Source organism: Chiloscyllium punctatum, chromosome 44, assembly GCF_047496795.1.
Source record: "Chiloscyllium punctatum isolate Juve2018m chromosome 44, sChiPun1.3, whole genome shotgun sequence".
NCBI lineage: Eukaryota > Metazoa > Chordata > Chondrichthyes > Orectolobiformes > Hemiscylliidae > Chiloscyllium > Chiloscyllium punctatum.
Genome location: NC_092782.1, coordinates 9,964,730 through 9,978,413, shown reverse-complemented (window position 1 = coordinate 9,978,413; position 13,684 = coordinate 9,964,730). Strand labels below are relative to the sequence as shown.

The 13,684-nt window shown below is 42.7% G+C and overlaps 1 protein-coding gene across 2 annotated transcripts in view; it reads left to right on the top strand.

The window, feature by feature from the left end:
* Positions 1-13,684, top strand: part of LOC140466628 (serine/threonine-protein kinase 33-like) — a 101,545-nt gene that overhangs the window by 37,255 nt on the left and 50,606 nt on the right. The window lies entirely within an intron of this gene.

The following is a 13,684-nucleotide window of genomic DNA, read 5'->3' as shown; positions in this document are numbered from 1 at the left end:
CCTGGGTGATTTACTATTTGGGAACTTTATAATTTGGTGGTTAATAGATGGGAGAAAATACCAACATGATTTGGCAATGGGAAAAAAAAAATCAGTTGTTTCTGAGAGCATTCTGGATATAAAATAAAAAGACTGATGGAGTGGAGGGGGTCATCAATCCACACTCCTTGCCCGTCTTCCATGGTTATGTTTGTACTTGAATAGCCATGGAGAGACAACATGCAAAACGATCAAAGCTCTCGGGTAGACATGGGCTGGATGAACATCCACTTCCCTACCCTAATTCTAACCCTAACACTACCCCTAATCCTAACTATAACTTAAGCCCTAACCCCATCCCTAACCCTTTCCCTAACATTAACTATAACCCTAAATATAACTGTAACTTTGATCCTAACCCTATCCCCAACCCTATCCATAACTCTAACTCTGACCCTAACCAAAACTCCAATTTGAAATCTAACCCTAATCCCGTTTGTGACCCTAACCATAACCCCATGTCTGACATTAATCCTAATGAGGTAAAAACAATGACTGCAGATGCTGGAAACCAGATTCTGGATTAGTGGTGCTGGAAGAGCACAGCAGTTCAGGCAGCATCCAAGGAGCAGCGAAATCGACGTTTCGGGAAAAGCCCTTCATCAGGAATAGAGGCAGAGAGCCTAAAGCGTGGAGAGATAAGCTAGAGGAGGGTGGGGGTGGGGAGAAAGTAGCATAGAGTATAATAGGTGAGTGGGGGAGGGGATGAAGGTGATAGGTCAGGGAGGAGGGTGGAGTGGATTGGTGGAAAAGGAGATAGGCAGGTAGGACAAGTCCGGACAAGTCATGGGGACAGTGCTGAGCTGGAAGTTTGGAACTAGGGTGAGGTGGGGGAAGGGGAAATGAGGAAACTGTTGAAGTCCACATTGATGCCCTGGGGTTGAAGTGTTCCGAGGCGGAAGATGAGGCGTTCTTCCTCCAGGCGTCTGGTGGTGAGGGAGTGGCGGTGAAGGAGGCCCAGGACCTCCATGTCCTCAGCAGAGTGGGAGGGGGAGTTGAAATGTTGGGCCACGGGGCAGTGTGGTTGATTGGTGTGGAGGTGCTGGTGTTGGATTTGGGTGGAGAAAGTTAAATATCACACAACACCAGGTTGTAGTCCAACAGGTTTATTTGGAAGTATACATTTTCATAGTGCTGCTCCTTCATCAGGTAGATAGTGGGGTAAAATCATATTACACAGAATTCTACCTGATGAAGAAGCAGTATTCCGAAAGCTTGTACTTCCAAATAAACCTGTTGGACTATAACCTGGTGTTGTGTGATTTTTAACACAACCCTAATGCTAATCCTAATCCTAAACCCTAACCCCATCCCTAACCCAATCACCATTCCAAACACCATCCATAATTCCTATCCATAATTCAATCCATAACCCTGTCCCTAATCCCATCCCTAATCCTAATCCTAACCATATCACTAACCATAACTTTAATTGATCAAACCTGAAGCCTAACTCTAACTGTAACCCTAACCCTATCCCTAACTATAACCCTAAATGTGACCTCAATCCTAACTCTCACCCTAACCCTAACCCTAACCCTAACTCTAACCCTAACCATAACTCTAACTCTAATCCTAACTGTAACCCTAAACCTAACCCTAACCCTAACCCTCAACTCTAACCCTAAAACCATTTTGATTTAATCCTCCTCTCTTCCCCTGTATTAGCTTTTTATTTCTGTTACTATTGCACTGGCCCACAAAGCAGTGCATTTTGTTACTTGTTTAGTTATTAAATTGGGTGATTTTAGTGGTGTCTTTATAAACAGCAATAATGCTGGTGGGGTGGGAGGAGGGTGGTTATTGCTGTTAAAGGGTGGTCCATGTGTAGGTTTAAAAGAGGCAGCAAAATTAATATTCCAACAATCGAATATTTAAAATATCTAGGCAAGGGATTTATGGGGAATGCTTGCATTTGGTTTAAAGGGAAATGAATAGGATCAAAGGGAAATGAAAGAGGGGAATCCTACAAAAACAAGATAAAATCAAAAGATTAATAAAACAAAAGCAGAAATTGCTGGAAAAGCTCAGCAGGTTTGACAGCATCTGTGGAGAGAAATCAGAGTTAACGTTTCGGGTCAAGTGACCCTTTCTCAGGACTGATGGTAGCTAGGAAAATGTCAATTTATATGCAGAACATAGGGGGGGGGAGGGCGTAAGGAGTAAACAATAGGTGGGGACAGAGCCCTAAGAGTGAGGAGAGCAGTGGGATAGACAAAGGAGATAATAATGATTTGATTAGGAGGGTGAACAGCTGTTCATGGAGACTGTTCGTGGCTAACAATGGATGGTGAGTAATAGCAGACTATTTTATAATAAGGCCTGTTATTTGGAGGTTGGGGTAAGGATATGGGAAAGCTCAAACCCTAAGGTTGTTGAACTCGATATTGAGTCCAGAAGACTGTCAAGTTCCCAAGTGGAAAATGAGGTGCTGTTCTTCCAGCTTGCACTGAGCTTCACTGGTGCACTGCAGCAAGCCCGAGACAGAGATGTTGCCCAGGGAACAATGTGCTGTTGAAGTGGCAGGTAACTGGAAGCTCAGGGTCATTAACCTACAAAAGGTTAATGTTCTGTTAAGTAAAACAGGGTTTCTCCTGACTGGGAATTCTAGAATGCAAGGGTTCATCACTTAGGACTGAAGTGATGAGAAATTTCATCACTTTAAGTTGATGTGGTTAGAATATTAATCTTTATAAGAAATCAAGGGATACAGGTAGGGAACAGCAAAGGAAAGTTGAGGCAGAGGATTAGTCATGGTTGTATTAAATGGCAGAGCAAGATGGAGGGCCACAGGAGACTGCTTTTTTTTTAATGTTCTTATGACATGGGACACATAAATTGACAAAAGATGAGTTCAACACTGGGATCAGAAAGGACCATGTAAAACAGCCCACCAGAACTAACTCTGGAAAACAAAATGGCTTCTGAACAAATTGATAGAACACAAAGTGAATGAATCACTAGGTCCTGAATACTCATAGAGTCATAGAGATGTACAGCGTGGAAACAGACCCTTCGGTCCAGATTGTCCATGCTGACCAAATATCCCAAGTTAATCTAGTCCCATGTGCCAGCACTTGGCCCATATTCCTCTAAGCCCTCTCTTCCTATACCCATCCAGATGCCTTTTAAATATTGTAAGTGTACCAGCCTCCTTTCACTTCCTCTGGCAGCTCATTCTATACATGCACCACCCTCTGTATGAAAAAGTTGCCCTTTAAAACCCTTTTAAATTTTTCCCCTCTCACCAATAGGAGGGAGACTAGAATTGCATGCAATAATCCAAAAGTGGCCTAAACAATGTCCTGTACAGTAACAGCATGACCTCCCAACTCCTATACTTAATGCTCTGAGCAATAAAAACAAGCATACCAAACACCTTTTTCACTATCCTATCTACCTGTGAGTCGACTTTCAAGGAGCTATGAACCTGCATGCGTTGGTCAGCAGCACTCCCAGGACCTTATCATTAAGGATATAAGTCCTACTCTGATTTGCCTTTCCAAAATGCAGCACCTCGCATTTATCTAAATTAAACTCCATCTGCCACTCCTCAGTCCATCGGCCCATCTGGTCAAGATCCTGGTGTACTCTGAGGTAACCTTCTTTGCTGCACTCTGCACCTCCAATTTTGGTGCCATCTGCAAAGTTACTAACTATGTTGTTGGCAGAAGCCAAAGTATGAAACAATGGAGACTCTCCCTCATCAATTAGTACTTCTCAAGTACTCTGCCATGGAATTGGAGAACAGCTCAGACAAGACAACTTGCTCAGAAGAATTATCAGTCTAAAGTTTAGATCAATGAGTTGAAGACTATTTGTGTACAAAATCATAGAAGTATTCACGATAACACAAATAAGCTTTTTAAAATGTCTGAGTTAATCAAAGACAATCAGCATGATTCTATTAAAGACAAATTGTGGGTGATTAGGCTGTGGCTGGCAATTGAACTTGATGAAATATGCTTATTTAATGGTCATTAAATTATTATCTTTCACTACTTTATAGTTTGTCTCTAGGCCATATGTACAGAGCCAGCATACATTGATAATATGAAAGGTTCCTTCCTCTGTTGATTGTCTGAGCCCATACTATAATGAGTTTAGACAATTTTAATGTGTCTTTGGAAAAGAAGATGATCAAAACCCATTCACCAATTCACAATTTACAGTCAGAAACTGGATCATTTTCTGTCAGAGATGCCAAGAAGTTGGTTGATATGGAGACAATGGGAAATCATATTAGTGCATTCTGTTCTGAAATTGGAATGAAGGGACATTGTGGGTGAAATTCCGCATATCATGAACATCATCAATTCTAGAACAACAATTAGTGACTACTCTGCTGCACTGACCCGGGGATGGAATCCATAAGCTTCTAATTGTGAAACCCTTGTAAGTGAACTAGTATTATTTTCTTGATGCATTTTTAAATTCATATCACAAACTAAAGATGGGCCGAAAGGTAGATTCTGTCCACTAAATTGTCCCATCGTCTTGTCTCTGAGAAATGCTGTTGGGAACTGACACTGGGAGACACAATGTCAAACTCAGATGTAGTGCAACAGCACTGATCCCATCCTTCACAGGGGAACAAAGCAAACACAGTCTTTGAGGATATCTGATCCCCATTTTGTTAGTTACTTTCCTACAACAAATGGAATTATTTACAAAAGGAATACATTTGTAGGAGGGACTGGTTGCTATCAGGTCAGACATCTCATGGATCTGTAAGGGAATATTATATAAAACTACACAGAATAGACAAAACAAAAATAAGTCATTCAGCCTAGCCAGTCCACTTCAGATGTGCTTGTTACACTTGGGCGTCTTCTGTTCCTTCTTCATCAAGCTGTATTTGCAGCCCTCTCTGTTCTTTCTCCTTCATAGAATGTGGCAGCAGGCTAGTCAGCCCATCAAGTTCAAACTGACCTCTGAAGAGTATCTCACCCACTCCCCTATCCCAATAACTCCTGCATATTCCTGGACATTACAGGCAATTTATCATGACCAATCCACCTAACCTGCACATCTTTGGATTGTGGGAGGAAACCCACATGGACAAGAGGAGAATATGCAAAAATCCACACAGGCAGTTGTCCAAGGCAGGAATTGAACTGGGTCCCTGGTGCTGTGAGGCAGCAACACTAGCCACTGAGCCACTATGCCACCCAATCCTTCATACGCTTATCAAAATTCCCCTTAAGTACACGGATATTATTCATCACAACTATTCCATGAGGTGACGAGTTTTACATTTTCATTATTCTGTCATACTTTCTCTGAGTCAACTCCCAGTGGCTCCCAGTGTCAGTCCCCAACAGCATTTATCAGAGACAAGTGAATCCATGTTAAATTGATGTCTTCTCGTTTTGCACTAACATCAAACTACCTGCAGAGGTGGTGGAGGCATTGTTTGAAATGTTTTGGAACTTTCTGGATTCCAAGAAGGTTGTAGTGGATTGGAAAAGTGTCAATCTGACACTCCTGCTTAAATATTGAGACTGAAAGCAGGAAACTGCAGTGAGTCTAAAATCTGTTGTTGGGAAAAAAAACTTGAATCTCTTATTAAGGAAGAAATAGCAAGATGTTTAGCAAAGTTCAATACAAACAAAGAGAATCAACATGGTTTTGTGAAAGGGAAATCATGTTTGCCAGATTTATTAGAGTTCTTTGAGGATGTAATCAGTAGAATTAATAAAAGGGAACTGCTAGATGTGGCGTGTATAGATTTTCAGAAAGTGTTCAATAAGGTGCCACATAAAAGATTATTGCACAAGGTAGCAGCTCATAGTATTGAGGGTAATGTATAAGCATGGTTTGAGGATTGATTGACACACATAAAACATAGCTGGAATTAAGGGGTCTTTCTCGGGTTGAATAAACATAAATAGTGGATTAATGACTTGGAGGAGGGGCAGAGTGTAATGTATCCAAATTTGAAGATGATACAAAAATAGAGGGAAGGGAATGTCATGATTAGGACATCAGGAATCTTCAAGGAATAAGATTAGTTGAGTGAATTCGTAAACTCTTGGCTGATGGAGTTTAATATAGAAAGGAAAGAGCTAAGAATGATCAAAAGGCAGACTAATATTTAAATAGAGAGAGAATCTGATAATGTGCAGCACAAGGAGGATCTGGGTGTTCTTGTTGATGCAGCACTAACGTGAGCATGCAGATGGAACAAGTAATTATGATAAATAGAATTTCAAACGTTATCACATGGAGTTGTAATTTAAACAGAGAGAAGTCTTGTTTCAACAGTACTGGATGTCAGTAAAGCCCCACCTGGAAATTGAGGTACAGTTTAAAAAAGGATGTGTAGGTTCACACTTCCTTGAAGGTGGAGTCGCAGGGAGACAGGATAGTGCAGAAGGCATTTGGTACACTTGCCTTTATTAGTCAGTGCATTCAGTATATGAGTTTGGAATAATGCATTCATTTCTGATCTCCCTGAATTGGATAGATGTTCTGAAACTGTTCAGAAAAGATTTACAAGGATTTTACCAGGGTTGGAAGGTTTGAGCTCTAGGGAGAGGCTGAATAGGATGGGACTGTTTTTCCTGCAGCATCACAGACTGAGGGGTGATGTTATAGAAATTTATAAAATCATGAGGTGCATGGAACAAGGTTTTATTTTTTCCCCAGGGTAGGGGAGCCCAAAACCACAGGACATAGGTTTAAGGTGAGAGGGCAAGAACAGGAGATCTAAGGGGCAACATTTCCACACAGAAGATGGTACATGTATGAAATAGGCTGCCAGAGGAAGTGGTGGATTCCAATTACAACATTTGAAAGGCATTTGGATGGGTTTATGAATAGGAAGGGTTGAGAGGGATATGGGCCAAGTGTTGGCAAATGGGACAAGATTAATTGAGAGTATCTGGTCAACATGGATGAGTTGGACCCAAGGATCGGTCTCTGTGCTGTCCATCTTGATGACTCTCTGTGAATGCTCTGCCCCAGAAGGCAGTGGAGGCCAAGTCTCTGGTTACTTTCAAGAAAGAGATGAATAGAACGCTTAAAGATAGTGGAATCAAGGATTATGGGGATAAGACAGGAACAGGATACTGATTGTGGATGATCAGCCATGATCATAATGAATGGTGGTGCAGACTCAAAGGGCTGAATGGTCTACTCCTGCACCTATTGTCCATTGTCTATTGACTTTATGTGTTGGCACTAGTGGCAGTTCTAAAGTGACTCAGTTGGCTAATTCCTGGGATGAAGGGTTGGCTTATCAAGAATGGCTAAACAGGTTAGGCCTTTATTCGTTAAAGTTTAGAAAATGAGAGGTGGTTTTGTGGACACATTCAAGATTCTGAGGAGGCTTGACAGTGTAGCTGTTGAGAAAATGTTCCCATTAGTGGGTAAATCCTGAACTAAGGGCATAGTTACAGAACAAGGGGACATGCATTTAAAACTGAGACGTGAAGGAATTTCTTCTCCCAGAAGCTAATGAATGTCAGGATTACTCTACCCCAGAGGTTAGGGGAGGCTAGACACTGGAAGTGTTTAAAGGGGAGGTAGATTTACAAATATCAAAGCATTGAGAGCTGTGTGGAGCCTTCATTCCTGATGAAGAGCTTTTGCCCGAAATATCGATTTTCCTGCTCCTCAGATGCTGCCTGACCTGCTGTGCTTTTCCAGCACCACTCTAACCTAGACTCTGATCTCCAGCATCTGCAGTCCTCACTTTTGCCTAACAGTGTGGAGCTGATGTGAAAGAAGAGTCAGCCATGAGTTTATTGAATGACAGAGCAGGCTTGTACAGTGAGTGATTGCCTCCTGCTTCTGTTTGTTCAACCTTCTTGCTCTTAAAGCTTTTGTCCACATCCTAAAGAAAGAGTGTTTGATCTACTGAAGCTTCATTATCTAGTGTACAATTTCCCAGGCGTATAATGAAACTATATTTTGAACACTTCTGACAGATTTACCTTAACTGTGTTGCCTAAACAGATTATCTATTGTCACTACTGAGTTCACTGTTTCCCCGCAGTGCATTAGTGAGTCAATAGGCATAGAAGTGCCATGGATTGAGGGGCTGTGGAGATGGTAGTGGTGAGGCATAAATTTGCATGGGGACACGAAGGGCCAGGAGAGATGGTTGGGGGTCAGTGCAGGACCTGACAGATTGGTATAGCAGAACTTTCCAAGCTTAATTTTCACCAAGTGCCCTTCGGCAGATGACGGTCCACTACATCCGAGGCACAGTGAACCACAAATCATTGTTACGTTGGCCCAGCTCCCTGGACATCACAGAGGACTGAGACAGGCCCATCACAGCAATGGAGTTGGCAGGTTGTGAACACTGGGTGCAGACTTCTGACCTGCACCAGCCCACAGTCGGTAAAGGAGCTGGTGCAGATTGGAGAGCCCAGGAATGAGGCTGGGAATCCTGGAATTGGGAACCATCACCATTTTTAAAGAAGTCCTGAATTCTCCTGACATGGAGAAAATCCAAGCCTACGCGCACAATGATTGAGTCGCAAAGGGTGGTGCTGGAAAAACACAGTAGGTCAGGCAGCGTCCGAAGATCAGGAGAGTTGACATTTTGGACATAAGCTTTTCATCAGGAATGTGATTCCCAATGAAGTGCTCATGCCCAAAAGGTTGATTCTCCTGCTCCTCAGATGCTGCCTAACATGCTGTGCTTTTCCAGTGCCACCCTTGTCAACTCTGACTCTCCAGCATCTGCAGTCTTCATGTTCTCCTAGCTGCACAATGATTGAGTCCAGATTACATGCTCTAGTCTCCATTGACTTAGAGATGAAAGAGTACTATTGAGTTACAACCAAGAATTCTACTACACAAATGTTTTGGTGCCCTATGCCTGGTTAAAATGCACATAATATAGGCGACGCTTAAGTAACCGACACCTTAAAATATACTGCTCACCTTCCAAGATGGAAAACACACCTACATCTGGATATTTTGTGGTCCCACACAACGTATTTTTCAGCAAGTGCATAGCTTTGGTGGCGCACCCTCTCCACTTTGAGTGATGCGTGGATCAATGAAAGGTGAGGATGGCAGGATATCAGGGCCAAGAATGTCTCAAATTGTAACTGTGCAGACTGCCTTTTTTTCCAATGGTTCATCAGATGAATAATGGTCAAGACTTCACAATATAAAGGACAGACTGTTGGCATGGGTTCTGATATCCTGCCTCTCTGGCGTCCTATTTAGACCACTAATGGCAGGTGCCTCCTGATGGCTGTCTCAGATCTAACTCACGTCAGGAGGAAATTGACCTGAATTACATCAAAACGTCCTACATCATGGCTCCAATCTCTCTCCAAAACTACCTTGTTGTAACCACAGGTCTTCAACAAGAGCTGATTTTATGTGAGTTAATGCCTTGTTTTAAAAACATAAGACACATGAAGATAAAGAAAGGGCACTCGATCTGTTGAAACTCCAGTGTTTAGTGTACAGTTTCCCAGTCATTTAATGCAACTATATTTTGAACATTTCTGATATACTTGTTTTAACTGACTTACCTGACAGCTTAACAAAGCAATTAAGTTATTCCTTGTTTTACTTTTAGTTACAACGATATGAGCTTGATCTTTTAGATTAGATTCAGGTTTTAACTCATCCACATATTGAATATGCTGACAGTTCTATTTCTTGGAGTTGGGAGTGGAGGTTGATGTTTCTTTGTTTTACTTTATAAATGATCGTCTTTCTACCTAAATGGAGTTAGAGGCTATCTTGAGGTATTGTGCTTAGTACCCCTATCTCTGGGTTTTATGTCCCACCTGAGGACTCGGTGACACACACACACACACACAAAATATCCCTCCTTTTGTTCTGCCTTTAGAGTGATTTCCAGTTGTACAGTCTCTAGGTCCAGGAGCTTGCTACGTAAATCCACGGTTGTGAATGCCAGGGATAGAGCTCCTCATCTCCAAAGTGCAGTTATGTTGTGGCCTCTGAGGTAGATTTCTCCACCCTGGCTGAACAGAGGATGTAATATTGTGCTCCAGGTACTAGTGTTCCATTGCCCTCATTCAGTAGGCTGGCTCACTGATGCCTGTATCCACCACATTCTCTCTGGTTCGGTCTTAGATCCACGATATATCCCAACCACTCACTGAAAGCTCCGCATGTTTAGGGTGGTGTGCTTGGGTACTAGGGTGGACGAAGGGGGCATCTAATCCCTTTGGACTCTGTAGGTGCTGTCGGGTCTGTAATCTGTTAGGCTGTGGAGACGGAGGGTCCTGTGTTGATATTGTGTGTTTGATTCTGAGGCTGTTTACTATCATTGCTCCCTTGCTTGTGCGTGCGTGGACTTAGTTCAGTTAAATAAATTTTAGGGCTTGCTGGAAACAACTCGAAAGTTGACATTTTAAAGCATTGAGCATAAGCATTTAGAAACTGGTGTGATACCTGCGCAAGTGAGAGATGGATACACAAGGCCAGCAACAGCGACAATGGATCTGCTGCCATATGGCTAAGATGTTCCCTCCAAAGGTGGGAAACAGGGATTGGGATGGTTCCCAAGTATTGAGGCTACCCAGAGGAAGGGGGAGATGAGAACAGCCACTCAATAGGATTGTCTCAATGATGTCTCCTAATTAGCATAGCAAAATAGGTTCTCTTTTCAATTAAGGCTGGCCAGTTGGATCTCAAATCAGGAGGATCAAGCAATCTTTCAGCTTGAGAGCTATAATAAATGGTAAGAGAAGAGGCGTTTCTCATACAGATGCCCAGCTTCCAAAGTTTTTAAATTTTGAAGTTAAATCTCCACTCAGGCTCTCACCGCAGAGGGAAGAACCTCTCTACATAGAGGCACCTGTCCTCTCCAGCACCTAGGTAGGGGCAGGGAAGGCCTTGAGGCCTAGAGTGAAGCCATCCTGGTCAGTCTTCCATTGCAAGATGTTGACCTTGACTGGCTGTTGCAGACTGGCCCAGTCCAAGTTGCAGGACTACATGCTGAGGGACGCACTAAAGCTTAGGAAAGACAGGGAGAGACCACCATCTGAGGCTTTTCAGCCAGAGTAGAATGGGGGTCTGCTCAATTAGTGGATCTCCTGGTGCCTCAAAAATATGTAAATAGCATCTTGCATAAGTAAGAAATGCCTTGGGTTTGTGGAACTTTCGGGAAGATCAAATTCCAGTATTTGTCTGTTTCTCCATATGCAAAGACTGTACAGAACCAAATTGCTTTAGTGACTACGTTTGTATAGGATGTGTTTTTTTATGAATAAAGTATATTTTTGAAATTAAAAAAAAGAAGGCATTGTGACCTGCCATCAAATGCCTGCCTTTAGGCATCAAAACTAGTCTCACTGATCTGTGGGACTGCAGATCAACCTGAAAACCCCAGCTGGCTTTTGTTAGGTCATAAGTAAGCCTAATCTGCAACTTAAATTCACCCTTCTGAAATGGCCACACTGAAAATGGCATCAAGAACTCAGCAAACTGGTCACTGCAGGTATTTTACCACCATGCCTGCCTCGATTATCACCTCAAATAGGCCTAAAACTTCAGCCTGTGGTGTCTGATGTATCTGTGTTCAAGAGCCATTGCACAGGTTGTTTTGTGATAGGAACAGACTCAGCCTTGCTGGATTACCTCTGCCTTGCCTACAAAAATGGTCCTGACCTTCCAGTTGCTTGCCATTTCAATAAACTATCCTGTTCCCATGCTAATATTTCATTTTCTGCTTTGGCACTCTACAGCCTCTAAGACTCACCATGTGCTGAACAAATTCAGAGTATGACCTCTCTCCTCTAGTTTGATCACAAACTACTCGCATCTTCCAACACATCTCATTCATATTTTGTTGACTTTGCTCTCACCGGATCCATTTTCTTCCCTATGCACCAATCATTAACACTTATTTTATACCTCTCTCACTCCTTTACTATCATTAAGATTTTCTTTATAGAATCATAGAATCCCTACGGTGCTGAAAGAGGCTATTCAGCCCATTGAGTCCTCATTGAGTCTCCAAAGAGCATCCAACACAGACCCACCCTATCCCCATAGCACTGCATTTACCATGGCAAAATCCACAGAGCCTGCACATCTCTGAACACTATGGGCAATTTAACATGGTCAACCTGTGCATCTTTGGACTGTGGGAGGAAACCAGAGCATTAGAAGGAAACCCACACAGAGACAGGGAGAGAATGTGCAAACTCCATATCGACAGTCAGCCAAGGCTGGAATTGAATATGCGTCCCTGGTGCTGTGAGGCAGCAGTGTTAACCACCGAGCCTTATCTTTTACTCTACTCACCATCTGTTCCACTCACTCTTCCTCCCTTCTGTCAAACGTATAAAAAGTACAATTACGCAGCAGACCTGCTGAGCACTTTCTGTTTTTAATTGACAAAATCTTCCAGTGATTTCCTATCACTTTCAGTAGGTGTTGCATATAGCAACCACTCAACTTGCTTGTCCTCTCATGATTGTTTGAATGTCTATGTTTTTTTGTGGGGGGGGGGGGGGGGGGGGAAGGTTAGAGTGTCCATGCACAAGAATAATGATCAATAACACTTAGAGAAGTGCACCACTCTGAGGGACATGTCTTTCTGGTCAATACTTCTATAAGCTAATTGTTCACAATACCTGAATCTTGTATGTTTTATATTAAAACACTAACATATGATAAGCTACAATTGACCCAAAACCATTCGTAATCATAACTATACTGAGCAATATCGGAATGCTAAAAGGAAAATCGATCCATACCTCTCAGGAAATAGAATCGCATACATTGAAATAAGGCTCCAATGTTGAGGCAGAGTAGAGTGGGATTCATCAAGCACCTAATGCTCACAGTACCTGTCCAAAAGTCATGTCATACAGAATGCAAGAATAACAAAGGTCCCTTTTGATCTCCTGGATCAATATTTCGCACATGAAGGGCAGGGAATTCACCACTGGATTTCATTTTTGAAGTCACACTATTGGGAATGGGGCTCATTCAGTATGTGCAGACACTGGTATTACATGTTTACAATCTCCATGGAGTTTTTTTTTGCTCAGGCACTCTGCTCGCAGAGTTCCTCATACTAGAGGGAAATTCCATTACACTCTCACGGACATTGTTGAAATGTTAACGATCTGTTAGAAATGGATAACAATGGGAATTGGAGAGGTGGTCACTGTCGGAGGGTGAGGCGGAGTGATCACTGTCAGAAGGTGATCACTGTCGGAAAGCGATCACTGTTGGAGAGTGAGGGAGACTTATCTCTGTCGGAGAATGATCACTGTTAGAAAGTGATCACTGTCAGAGAGTGAGGGAGAGTGATCACTGTGAGAAGATGATCACTGTCGGTAAGTGATCACTCTCGGAAAGTGAGGGAGAGTAATCACTGTCAGAGAATGAGGGAGAGATGATTATTAGGTGGGGTGGGGTGGTGCAGGAGTTAGCTCTGTTGTGTGGAGGGACTGTCTGAGGTGAGTATTCACACTGAACAAAGAGGTGCCAGTGGAATAATGAACAATCGCGTGAGCAACCTTAGAACTTTCAAACTCCACAGAAAACAACACTTACTGCCATGGGGAAGGGGGTTTGAATTCCCCTGACCACTGAGAAATGCAAGGGAACAGTTAAGGTTCAGGCATGCTCCTTATTCCTGAGGGAGCTGGGATGAAAACTGCCAGACAAACCATGAGCTTAG